The 12,499-nt window shown below is 38.7% G+C and overlaps 1 pseudogene; it reads left to right on the top strand.

Moving 5' to 3' along the window:
• The window catches only part of LOC139745244 (uncharacterized), a 314,489-nt pseudogene that overhangs the window by 261,399 nt on the left and 40,591 nt on the right, over window positions 1-12,499 (top strand).

Raw genomic sequence — 12,499 nt, 5'->3', positions numbered from 1 at the left:
TCTGACTTTTGTTTGTAGCTCTCCAGATGGATCAAGCATGTGCACATTTTGTTTAAATCAAGACTGACAGAAAATCATTAAATGTGGAAAAAAAAATCTGTGCTAGAGCATTTGAAGAGATAGAAATTATTGCTTGCCACTCATGTATCAATATAGAGTACGCTGTGAATCCTTTGAAGCAATTTACTTTTAATATGGCAAATTCTGATACCGACGTCATTCTGTCATTTTGAGGTCATACAATGATTGCTGTGTTGTGTCAAACTGCCACTATTTCCATCTTATATCACTCACAGATTTAATCTGTTTGAAAATATGTTTGTTATTTCATTCCATTTCAAACAGAATGCTTTTATCTTGCAAGGAAAATTCATGTCAGAGAGAAGCTGAGGATTTGTGTATATTCAATCTTGCATCCAGCTAGAAATCGAGGTAACTTTACAAACTTCATGATTGTTTTGTTCTGGTCTTTCTCTTTCTCCAGGTTTCTGATTGGACGAGAGAAAGACAGTGAGAACAGTGAGGTCGCTGCACTAATCCAGCATTCGCTCAAGCGTGACCAAGGAGTCCCAGCGCCTTCACACCCTGCTCCTCCTCCTCCCGTTCCTAAACATCTGGTGAGTCTGTCTTTTTTTACTCTCCATCTCGCATCAAGCTTCCTCTTCGCCATCTGATCATGTTTCATCTCAAAATTATTTTCATCCTTTAAATATATTTTTCTAATAAATTTCTACCTCAAACCTTCAGTTTTCCATAATACCAGCTCCCTTGTTATCATCGTATCTGCCACAAACCTCGTCTTCTATTTCTTCTTCTTCATTTTTTCTTCTCTTTTATCTTCCTCTTTCCCCTTTTCTTTTTCTTCTTATTGCAATATGGTTGCTACTTCTACTACTACCTTATCCATTGTCCTTATCTTATATTTTCTTGTTTTAAAAATGATGTTTTTGTTGTTAGCCAATCAATGCAGGCCTGCAGCACACAAAGGAAAGGCAAAGCAATTTGTTGATTTCATTTCATATGTAAAAATCAAGCCAGTTGAAATGTTGATGCGGGTTATTTGTCTTCTTGTTGGCATCTGTAAAATGAGGTATATATGTGGATTTAAAAAAAAAATACCTAGGAATTTGAGCTGTGAATTTGGAAAGGAAAAATAATTTTACAGCTAATTTGAGGTTGCAGTGGGGTACGTTGTTTGTTCATTTGCTGTAATAAACATGACACTTGTGCAATTTACACAGTCAATTTGAATTTGAACTTCCCACACGAAAGGTAGAAAGTGAATTCTCAACATTCATTCCTAGTATCTTATTTATCCTCAAATTGAGTGGAGAACGAAGACATCAAAGGGTTTGTACATACATGTGTACGTAACATAAAACCAGTCGCTCCTGTAAAGGAGTCACATGTACAAGTAGTCTTAAAGGGACATTCCAGGCGATTTTCATAATTTTACATCATGTAGTACATAAATCAATAGCTCCATGTATAGATTTGTGGAATTTATTGTGGTTCTTGAGCAGAGAAACAATACTTTGAAAAACCGTAAACGAATTACACTGAACAAGGATGATGACATAGGAGGTTCACATATTCCAGAAATGATAGCAGTGTAATTCCATTACAATACCGCTTGCTTGCGAGTTCACCTGTGTATAATCTATGCATGCCTTCTTATTTTGTTCTGCTTCCAAGAGCCCCAAGTCATGCATTCTAATGGGGAACCTGCCATGTCATCATCCTTGTTCATTGCAATTTGTTATGAATTTTGAAAATATTCTTATTTTTCATCCCAATTATCATAAATACTGAAACTCTGTCCTCAGTATAACTAATTTATAGTGGTTCAAATGTAAAAATATGAAAATCATCCGGAGGTCTCCTTTAAATCAAGCCTGATTTCTGTCTACATTGCAGCCTTCGCCGGAGGAGGACACCCCCTCGGTAGAGATGCCGGCCGAGTCTCCGACAGACAGCCAGCTGATACAGGGCACCTACGACCTGGATGAGACCCTGAGCAGCGGGGGCGGCAGCTCGGTGGTGTCCCCCTCCGAGGCCACTGCCGAAGACTACGCCAACCTGCGAATTCAGCTCAAGGAGACGCAGTACAAGCTGGCCATTGCCGAGGCGGAGATACCTAACCTCAAGATACAGGTCAATATTTCTCTCGTTTTGACCCTCACGGCTCTGTTAACCTATTTGTATGCCCTTGTATTTAGCTGTATCTTGGAAACTGTTTCATTGGCATTGAATTAAATATGCCCTAACAAAAAAAAAACAGAAACAACAACAAAAAACAAACAAACAAACAAACAAACAAACAAAACAAAACAAAACACAAACAAAAATCAAAATCAAAACAAAACAAAACAAACCGTGGCTGAAATGTGAGTGAAACAAACTATATAGTTGCACATAAAATTGTACACTTGTAAATGCCAGTATGGTATTTATTTATAAGCCCACAGCTTCTTCAAATTTCTGAGTGCACCCTTTTCTATATTTCTTCATGTTCATTGCCTCTTAAAACAGATATTTGTATTCTAGTATAATTCAACCAGTTGAATGAGAGCAGGTATAAATTGATGAATAAATGATGTGCTGACAACTTTAGAAAAGTTAAAATCTTTTTTCTCCATGCCTTCCTCGCACTCACCCCCATCTTGCCCCCATCTTGCCCCCTTTTTGCACCCCTCCCTCCACCACCACCACCACCGTCACCACCACACCCCTTTAACAGGCTCTCCAAGCTCAGGGATGGGAGGCGGAGGAGAAACGCCTCAAGAATCACATCGATTCGCAGGACAGACGCATCGCCACGCTAGAGGGCGCCCTAGAAAAGATGCAGGCGGACATCGACTCACTGAAGAACGCCGTCAACGCCAAGGAGGACCAGAACATGGCGCTGGAGAAAAAATATCACAAAGCCAAGAAACTGATTAAAGACTTGCAGGCCAGGTGAGTAATTGCAGAGAAAAGTAGAAACCGTGCTCTCATTAATAAGCAGATGCAAGCACATATACACAGACAGGCTCATACGTATACACACACGGACATACAGACCTACACACAAACACAGACACCCACACACACATACAAGTTCCTTTTTCTGCAGACATTTTTTTTTTTTTTTTTTTAACGTGAGACTTTCCCATGATGAATGTATTGTGAGTAATGTTTGTTGAGACCCTAAGGCTAGAAATTTACATTGCCTGCAATACTTTTTTATTGATATGTTTTGATGGATCATGCATAATCACAAAGCATGTAACTGTAATTTAATACAAACAGTAACCCCCCCACACTTTATAAGTACATTTCTTTAAATAGATTTTGAAAGAACAATCAACAAAGTAGATCTGGAAGTCTCCTCCACAGAATATGCATGAAACAGAAGTGGCCATTTTGCCTTCAAAGTAGCCTGTTTAATGTCAAAGCGAAAGAGCATTTGCATATTTTGTGATGGATATCTGTGATCCTTTGATTACCGTAGTTTGCATATCTCGGTCAAGACCCCAGTGGTGCTGAACTCAGTGTAAACACCAGATAAGGGTTTGTGAAGTATCGTCCTTGGGTACGGACTTTCAAAGGTTAGCATGAGGAGTGAATATCATTAGTGTGTGACTGAGATAAATGCCTTCTTTTTTTGACATTTTGCCAAAGAGAAGGCAAACCCTGCAATAACTGTTGCCTCGTGGGATACCTATCACCCAGTCACACCAAGGATGTTGCCAATTTGGCTAGTGGCGATTAATTTGCGAGTTTTCGCTGTGATAACTTGGGCACAACATGGGACTACGTTGTATAAACAACCCTACAATATTTCAGATATATACACTTTGATTCAGCTTGATTTTCTGAACAGCTTGTAACTAAGAAGATAGAATTTGCGGGAAAAACTCTTGCATTCCATAAAATCATGGCATGCCATTCTTTCACAGACTGCAAAAGACATTACTTCTTTGGTTTTTTTCTTCTTCCAGAAGCAAATAACCTTTCATGATAATTTGTGCAATAAAGAGAATTTTCAGGTGAGGCCTTAGATATGGTTGATCCATGTCGGTTAGAAGACTACATGACATGCAGCAAATGCTCTTTAAGATGAAAAGAGTTTCCAGATAGATTTGTGGTGCAGTGATTTAAAATGTGGAACATGAAAAGGAAGCAAAAAAGAAATTGAGGGAAGGCTATGCCAAAAGTAAGAGATGACTTTACAGTGTGACCATCAATGTTTAAACTCTGAAAATTTTGGTACATTGAGAGGAATATGGAAATGGAAAAAAAAAAGAAATGGTTGTGGATATCCACAGAGCTCATGAAGATGTGTATGAGGATGAAGATGAGAAGATAGAACAGATGAAAAGAAGAAAGCGGAGGAGAGAGAAAGGATGGAGGAAAGACTGAAGACAGGTGGGCGTGGGGGTGTGGAAGACATGATTAAGATGGAGCGATGGTGGGAGGGGGGACAGTGGGCTTGTGGAGGACTTTCTCGGGAGGCAAGGATGTTCAAGATGATGCAAGGGAGAGATGAACTCAGCACACCATCGCCGTGGAAACGGTAGCATCGATAATTGCATGCGCCCATGGCTGACACATGCTTGGCTTCAGATTTGACGCATGTCGCGGCGCCCTCTAGGGCATCGTGTGGCGTGGTGAGGGTCCTCGGCGCGGCCGGCCGTGGCGGGCAGTCTGTTTGCCAACGTCGCCAGAGAGGGGGTGATAAATGTTTGCCCAGATTAAGTCACGTGTGGACCGGAGAAAGGCTTCTAGGGGGGCAGAAATGGGAGAACAGTTCAGTTGGAAACATAACGGGGAACAGTAGGAGACCAAGTGGTGGGGATGGAGCAAGAAACAGAAAAGAAATACAGTATTTGAAGATGAGATATATCATTTGAAGAGTGAGCACCTACACGTGTACCAGTACTGTAGAGAAATTTAAGCACATACATGTATGATGGCAAAAGAAAGATATTTTGTTCTCTGAGATATTGCCAGACAAGGTGATAGTCTCAAAATGATGGGATATGACTGGTGTAACCATGAATATATGATAGCTATGGATGATATCCTTCCAGCAACTGTTTAACTGCATAATGTTGTGTTTTAAAGAAAGAAGAGAGAGAGAAAAATGAGGCCCTAAACAATAAATAATCTGTCCCAGACAATACTGACATATGTACATGTAAGACAAACATAAAAAATCTTAAAAGTATCAAGCAAGAATATTAGATATATATAATGATGTCTCCACGAGGGAGCTCATAACAGTTTAACTCATAACTTTTTAACTTTATACCTGTAAATTGGCTGGATTTCTTGTAAGAAATATCATCAACACACACAGTCAAGAGGTACAACCAAGGGTGACTTGGTAATCCCATTGTCAGTGATTTATTGCATGATGAATGCTGTATTTGCATGAAGAAATCACATTAAGTTCAAAGAACATTGCAAAGAACAGTTAAAGGATTCAATTTTTGTACACAAAAAAAATGAAGAAAGAAAGAAAGTTTGCACTTCAAGGTTCTGAGGCAGTATACAGTTAGAGGGAAGACAGAATGGGGAATGGGGTAAGAAGGAGAAAATGAGATGGTGAAGAACGCAAAAGGGTGAGCGCGTACGAGAGTGATGCAATTCCGGGCACTCGAGGCGGGGACAGGGGGCTTCTTGGAGGGCCCTCGATGGGCGCACGATGTCAAGAAGTCACAGCCGTGGACCGATGCCGGAACGAGAGTAAATGTTTGGCGAGCTGAAGGGGCCGGCGTCACTGACTCCTGTCTGCGTGTGGGTGTCGGCCGGCCCTGGGGGCTAGGGTGTGGACGTGGGGGCAGGGGTGTTGACGTGGGGGCAGGGGTGTTGACGTGGGGTAAGGGTTGAGTGGGGAAAGGGGTTGAGTGGGAAACGGGGCAGTGGTCAAGTTGACTTGACTCCGGAGGACAGTGAAAAGGTGTCGCTTAAAGGAATGACATGCAACAGGTTTTATCTTTACCGCATTTGTGTCATGTAGCAATTAGAATACCACAAAAACTCTCTTTCTATACTGAACATATCAAGGCAATTACCCCCCCCCCCCCCCCCCCCCTTAAATGCTGGCTAGTGGTAAGGTCAAAGGAAAGATTGGGGTTAGGTTTGGGTAAGGGTTAGGATTAGGTTTAGGATTAGGGTCAGGGGAAGGGTCTGGGATAATTGTCGAGGGGGTAATTGCCATAGACTTGTACTTGAAAAAATGGACAGTGAGAAAAAAAAAATTAGATTTTCTTGAGCCTTTTAGGCACTATCTTTTAGAGCTCACTTGATTAGTATCACTTTCATTGCTGTGATGTTTTCCTAAAAGAAGCACAAGCAATATGTGGTGAGGACTATGAAAGCAAGTCTTAAAAATTTGATAAATGTCTGTGATAGATTAAAAAGTTTGTCATGTGAATGACACTCCTTACAAATTTTTGTTAAACCAAATGATAAGAATTTTTTTGTGGAAAAAAGACCCTTTATGAAACTTACCCCACTGAAACTTATTTTCCCATCCCTTACAGAATGGAACTCTACAGTAACTTTAAGTAAATAGTTTTTGTGCCACTTGAATATTAGTAAAACAGCTGATTTTGCATCCCATGGGATATCTTTATTGCAATTTATACAAAAATACAATAACAAGACTGAATATATGAATATCAAAGAAATGATAGAATTCCCCTATCCAGGATGATGAGTTTAAGCACGGTGTCCTCAATGTGTACCCAGTTACAGCAGAATCGCAATGAAACTTTTATTATCAAAACTGTAGTCAAGCACAAGAAATTAGTCTGGCATGGTCTTCCGAACAGTTCCCATAGGATACCACATCAGACGCATCCCCGACTTGCAAATGACTTCAACTCTTCTAATATTTGTCTCACTGTGCACAAATATTCACTCATCTGTCATGTCTGTTTCATTATCTGCCTTAAAAATGAAAAGAAACAGAAAAAGAACACAATCTCCCAGGATTTGTTTTTCTCCTTCCATCTTTCAATTCAGTTTAATGCTGCTTGTTTCCCCGCAAGGGAAATCAAAACAAAATGAACATCCTGCCGCGTGCTAAATGAGAACAAAACTAACACATAATTCATGGAAGATTGTACTCAGTCAAGTCTCTCTATTTTGTCCCAAAAAGAATTACTGTGGATCAGCAATCAGTACAAATGTCATATGAGTTCCAGTATCTGTATTAGTTATTTAAGTAGTAAGTTCTATCATTAATTAGTTAATCCAGGATAATAATCGCTGTATTAAAATCCTGAACACATTATTCTACACAGGGCTCTATTTTTGTCAGAGATTACGATTTAAATGCAAAAACACCTGTTACACTCATTTCACTTCACCCTTAACTTCATACTGCAAGGAACTCTGCCCATTAAGACAGTGACCTAAGCACAACTGATGTTGCTTTCCTCCAAAGAAAGTGACTACATAATTATGTGTCCGTGCACCACAAAACAAACAAAAAGTCGCACCCCTTGATTATAAGTGAGGACTCAAAAAAGGTGAAATGGTTCAACCAAGTCAATCTTGAGTTTTTTCATATTTTCTGAAAGAGCTATTCTTTTTCTACAGTAGTTTTCAGTTTGGGATCATAACATGGATGGGAAAGTGTGTTTTTAGCAGTTTTTCTACAACCCTTTTTGGGGGAAGAGTAGAATGATCAGGTTTGTCTTAGAGGCCGCTTTTTATGTCTTGAAATCCTTTGCGCACTCTTCACTTTCAAGTCTAATAGCTTTTGAATGGATGACACTACTGCTTTGAAAGTTAGCCTTAATCATGGGCAGAATAAGCTAATAGAACATGCTTAATTTCAGCTTAATCTGATAATCCCTTCATTGTTGTTGCTCCAGTGGTTTATGTCCTGTGTTTTGTCCCTTTCATGGCACAGCTAGCATGGCTTGGTAAAGATTAAGTGCTGGAATAGACACTGTACTTCAGAGCCTCTTTTCTCAGTTCACACTTTTCCAGAGTGTTTGCTTTCTTTCCAGTATTTAGGTAGGTTAGGGGAATCCATTTGAATTGAGTTATACCTCATTTTAAAGCTTAGAGTCTTGTTTTTCAGAATCTGCTTTTCACTGAGAAATCCATGTCTGGCAACTTTTTGTTGGTTTTGTGGTGCAGGGTCACATATAGTTTTATGATGAATCTTGTGTAAGTTCTTAGTTACAGGTGAATGTTGTAGTTGTTTTTTAGTTATTTTTTTTTTGCTTCCTAAGGAGGCAAGTCTTGGGCATATTAAGGGTTGCAGTTTTTCATTTTTCACTAAAAACATGAAGCTCCTTGTAAAAGTCATTGCATTTGATCAAGTGCCTTAATTACTTCACTCTGATGGGAGATGTGTGGTGCAATTTGCACAGTCGTAGACCAGATGAATGATGCTCTATGCTGTCAATGCAAACTGATATTCACCTATCTCATCAAAGTATAGCACAGCGTTAGTGAGATGAATGTTGGGAAGATTTTTACAAGGGCTGATTTAAGAAGTAATTGAATAATTTCACTTTACTTTACCTCATTTACCATCGTTGCCATCTAGAGGGGTGATTAATCGGTTAGCATTTTTGTAAAACTGCAGATGTTTTGTTGACTTGAATTTTGAAATGGGATCCGTCAGTCTGTAAAGGAGGCTAACAGATGAAGTTCTGTGTTGAATTGTTATTTTGATATATATGGAAGTGGACTAAGAATGACAGATGAAGGGATGAAGGGATAGACAAAGGCTTGATTTTTTTTAGATGAGATCAATCAGCCCATAAAGAAGGCCACAAGAGGATGTTCTGTATAAGTTTGTTTGAATATGAAAGTAGACTAGCTTGACAGGTGGGGATATGAAGGGATAGACAGAGGCTTGAATGTTTGCAATGGGGTCAGTCAGCCTGGAAAGAAGACTACAGATGAAGTTCTGTGTGAGGTGTTTTTTTTCTTAAATTCTTTTTTGAAAGTGAAAGTGGACTAAGAATGACAAGTGGGGGGATGAAGGGATAGACAAAAGCTTGGAATGAATCTGACATTTGGGTCTCATGAATGCCACCCAGCCCTCTGCACTTTATCAGAATGAAGACTCTTCCTTAGAAATCAATCCCTTACCTTTTGCCCACCTCCCCCACCCCTCCCCCCACAACCTGTTGGTGGTGGGCAAGTCTTCCAAAACCCATCTCTCATCTGTCTGTTTAAATTCAGCATCTCTAAATGGCGGGAAATTTCCTCCCCCGAACGAACGAGATGTAAACGGCCTGGCCTGCGCTTTTGGGGATTCTGGGCAAATTCTCTGCAAGTATTGGTGAAAATTAAGGAGGTCTGAGCAAATTTAAGTGGAATTGGAGATGCAGTTTGAGGGAAAATCAAATTATTGGCTGAGGTCACTGCTTGCAGCGATTGCCAAAGTGAGGTCAATGTCACCTGCTTGTCACTTGCTCCATTTCTTTTTCTACCGCATCTTCTGCATTCTTTGTGTCCTCAGCTGGAGGTAAAACAGCTCTGAAGGCGTGTAATGGTGGTCAGATCTAGAGTAAAGAGCTCTTAATCAGTCGTTGTTTGCTAATTGTTAGGGAGTGGATCATCTTTCTTGTGGACGAGGTTTATACACATAGTAGCTGAGATTAATTGTAGGATGGATAATCTGGCATTTGGCTATGTTCTAATGTTCTAATTCCTGTTGTAGGACAACCCCAGTGGAAGGAAGTTTGGATTAGGATTAGGGTTTAACCCGTTGAGGACGAGTCCCGAGTATACTTGGGCAGGTGTCTATGGGAATTGTGTGTTTTAGCAAAATCAAACCGTCCTCAACGGGTTAAGAATGAGGATGATTATTTAGGAATCGAGCATACTGATTGCATTTTGGTCAATTTTGTTTTTTGTATGGAATGTTTTATACATTTCTGATTGAAAAAATTGAGACGCAGAGGAAGTGAGCAAAATTAATAAGACTAAACCAAATATTAGCTATTGTTAGCAGTAATGTAGTGATAGTCACTTCAAAAAGTAATGTGTGTTCACTGAAGGATGCTGCGGCCACATAGTACTGTTCAGGGATTATAAAACATTTATTGAACACATTCCCTCTCTCATGTCAACCAGTAGGAAGACTTTTGACCCAGAATTAGCCGCTTGCAATGTCCTTTGCTCTTGGAGAAAAATTATTGTTCCCTGTCTTGAATTGGTAATGACATGTCAAGATTTCATTTTTCCTCATCAAACAAAGTGCTATTGATATGTTTACTTATTTCTCAGCAAAGAACATCAACAACAGCAGACAATAAGGATGAGTTTACTCTTTGCATGATCGTCAGGAATATCAGCTGGCAATAATAACAGTGAATGAATTGATGTATCTTTAAGCATTCAGCAGAGACCCAAGATATTCTAAACAACTTTCTTTTTCTGTAATCATCTTTTCAGACATTTCATCTTGACCATGTTAGGCATGGTTTGAGGGAATTGAATTCATAATAATGTGCACTTGTACTGAATATATAATATAAGCTAGAACACAGTCTTTAATTCTGAAATACAGGGGTGTTTTATGTCTTTCGTAGAGAAAGTAGAATCTGGTACTCACAGCTTATTGCAACAGGCATTCAACTCCACTCCCTGTTGTCAAGAAGAGGTGTGGTAGTTGAGCGAACCTTTTGAAGAGAGACCTAGTTTCAGACTTTTTTTTCCTTCTCTCTGAGACCTCTCTATGTCTGCCTGCCTCGTCGGCCGTCTTGTGCCTCACTTATTTGCTCATAATCCCCTTCTCTGTACCCCTTTTCAATTCATGTCCGATGCGTTCGGCCATGAGCAGTCTGTCAGGGGAAAGTACCCCTCATTGTCCCTTCTCACAACTATTTTGGGGCTAATGATTAAAATTACCGGCATCACTTACTCGGATTGTCTGCTCTGTTTTCGTCTTGGAGTTTAGAATGGCAAGAAATATGAACTATAATTGTGCCTTGCCCGTCAGGTGCAAGATTAATTTTCATTGCAACATAGATTTTGTTGGTTCTCTTCTATATAATGTGCCTTATTTAAGGTACGTCTGCATTTTTTTGTTTGTCTTTCCGAAAAAAAAAAAATTGCTTAGAAACTGTTTGAGACTTGTATCGAGGCATAAGAGAGAGAGAGAGAGGGAGAAAGAAAGAGAGAATAGAGAATATACAACTTTGAAGATAGTAATAAACGACTGATACTCAAACTAAATGTCAACTCAGCAAATCATAAGGCATAGTATGTTATTTAGAATGATCATTAATATGGGGAAAAAATGAAAAAAGGTTTGTGAATCCATAAATGCAAAAAATGTTTGCTTTTTCAAAGGTTTCCTAACCCCAAAGCGATATACATTGTAAGGTTTGTAATTTCAGAGGTTTGTCAGTACGCATCTTTTATTTTCATTTTCGAATGACTGAATCTTATATCATTTAGACTATTGAACCTGTGGAATAACAAACTTTATTTCATTTTTGGATCAACAAACCTTTGGATTAATGCCACTAATGTTTGGATCTAAAAAAAACCCATTTCATTTCTAAATTAACAAACCTTTGGAATCACAAATACCACCTACAGTTATGTCATGCAAATACAAACACCTTGAATATCAACAGAACTAGAAGTGTAGTTTTAGCTCATTTTGTATTTGTTTTGTTTTTTATTTCAGTTCAGTTCATTTACTTTCATTCTCTTCCCCCCCCCCCAACAAAACATAACACAAAATTAATCAGGAATTATATCATAAGCATACATTCAACTGTGCAATGTTTTGTTGGAAAACAAAATCAAAAATATTTATTTTTCTATGTTTGTACTTTTTATTTGTGACACGTTTGAATTTCAGATAACAGATCCATCCATATTTTGTTGATAATTAAGAATTTCTTCCACCAGGATGTAAACAGTGATATCTGTGCATAATTGTTTAAAAGTTGGTGCCCATGTACTTGTATCTATGCTTTACTTTTACAATGTTTGTGCCCTAATTTTATAACTTACATAAAATCCTTTCCACAAAAAAACCCTCTAATACTTTTCATTACTTATATTAACCTTTTGTTTTCAAGACAGTGTAATTCACACAGTTAAAGGGCAAGTTTCCCCAAGTATACATGTGGATTATATAGTGAATGCAGCAATATTAGTAGAACACGTCCATGAAGTTTGAGGAATATTGGACAATCCGTTCAAAAGTTATGAATTTTCACATTTTTGGTGCAGCCATTGCTGGATGAAAAGACTACATTTCATGACATCATGCATGTGCAGTGATTCAAAGAAAATATAAAGATAATTCCACGTTTCCTTTTTCTTGAAAAAGTATGCATTCCCTTCACTGACTAACTGACATAAAATATAGAGGGTGATATTTCCCTGCCTTCTGAAAGAGGTAATCCAAGTTGTCTCTCATTATGCTAGAAAAGTTGGAATATAGTGTATGTCTAAAATCTTTATATTTTCTTCATATCATTCTACATGCATGATGTCATGAACTGTAATA

This window comes from Diadema antillarum, unplaced genomic scaffold (assembly GCF_040938485.1).
Source record: "Diadema antillarum isolate AM-2024a unplaced genomic scaffold, OU_Dant_1.0 seq00001244_RagTag, whole genome shotgun sequence".
In the NCBI taxonomy this organism is placed as follows: Eukaryota; Metazoa; Echinodermata; class Echinoidea; order Diadematoida; family Diadematidae; genus Diadema; species Diadema antillarum.
The sequence above is the reverse complement of the archived record's forward strand: the minus strand, read 5'-3'. Positions and strand labels throughout refer to the sequence as shown.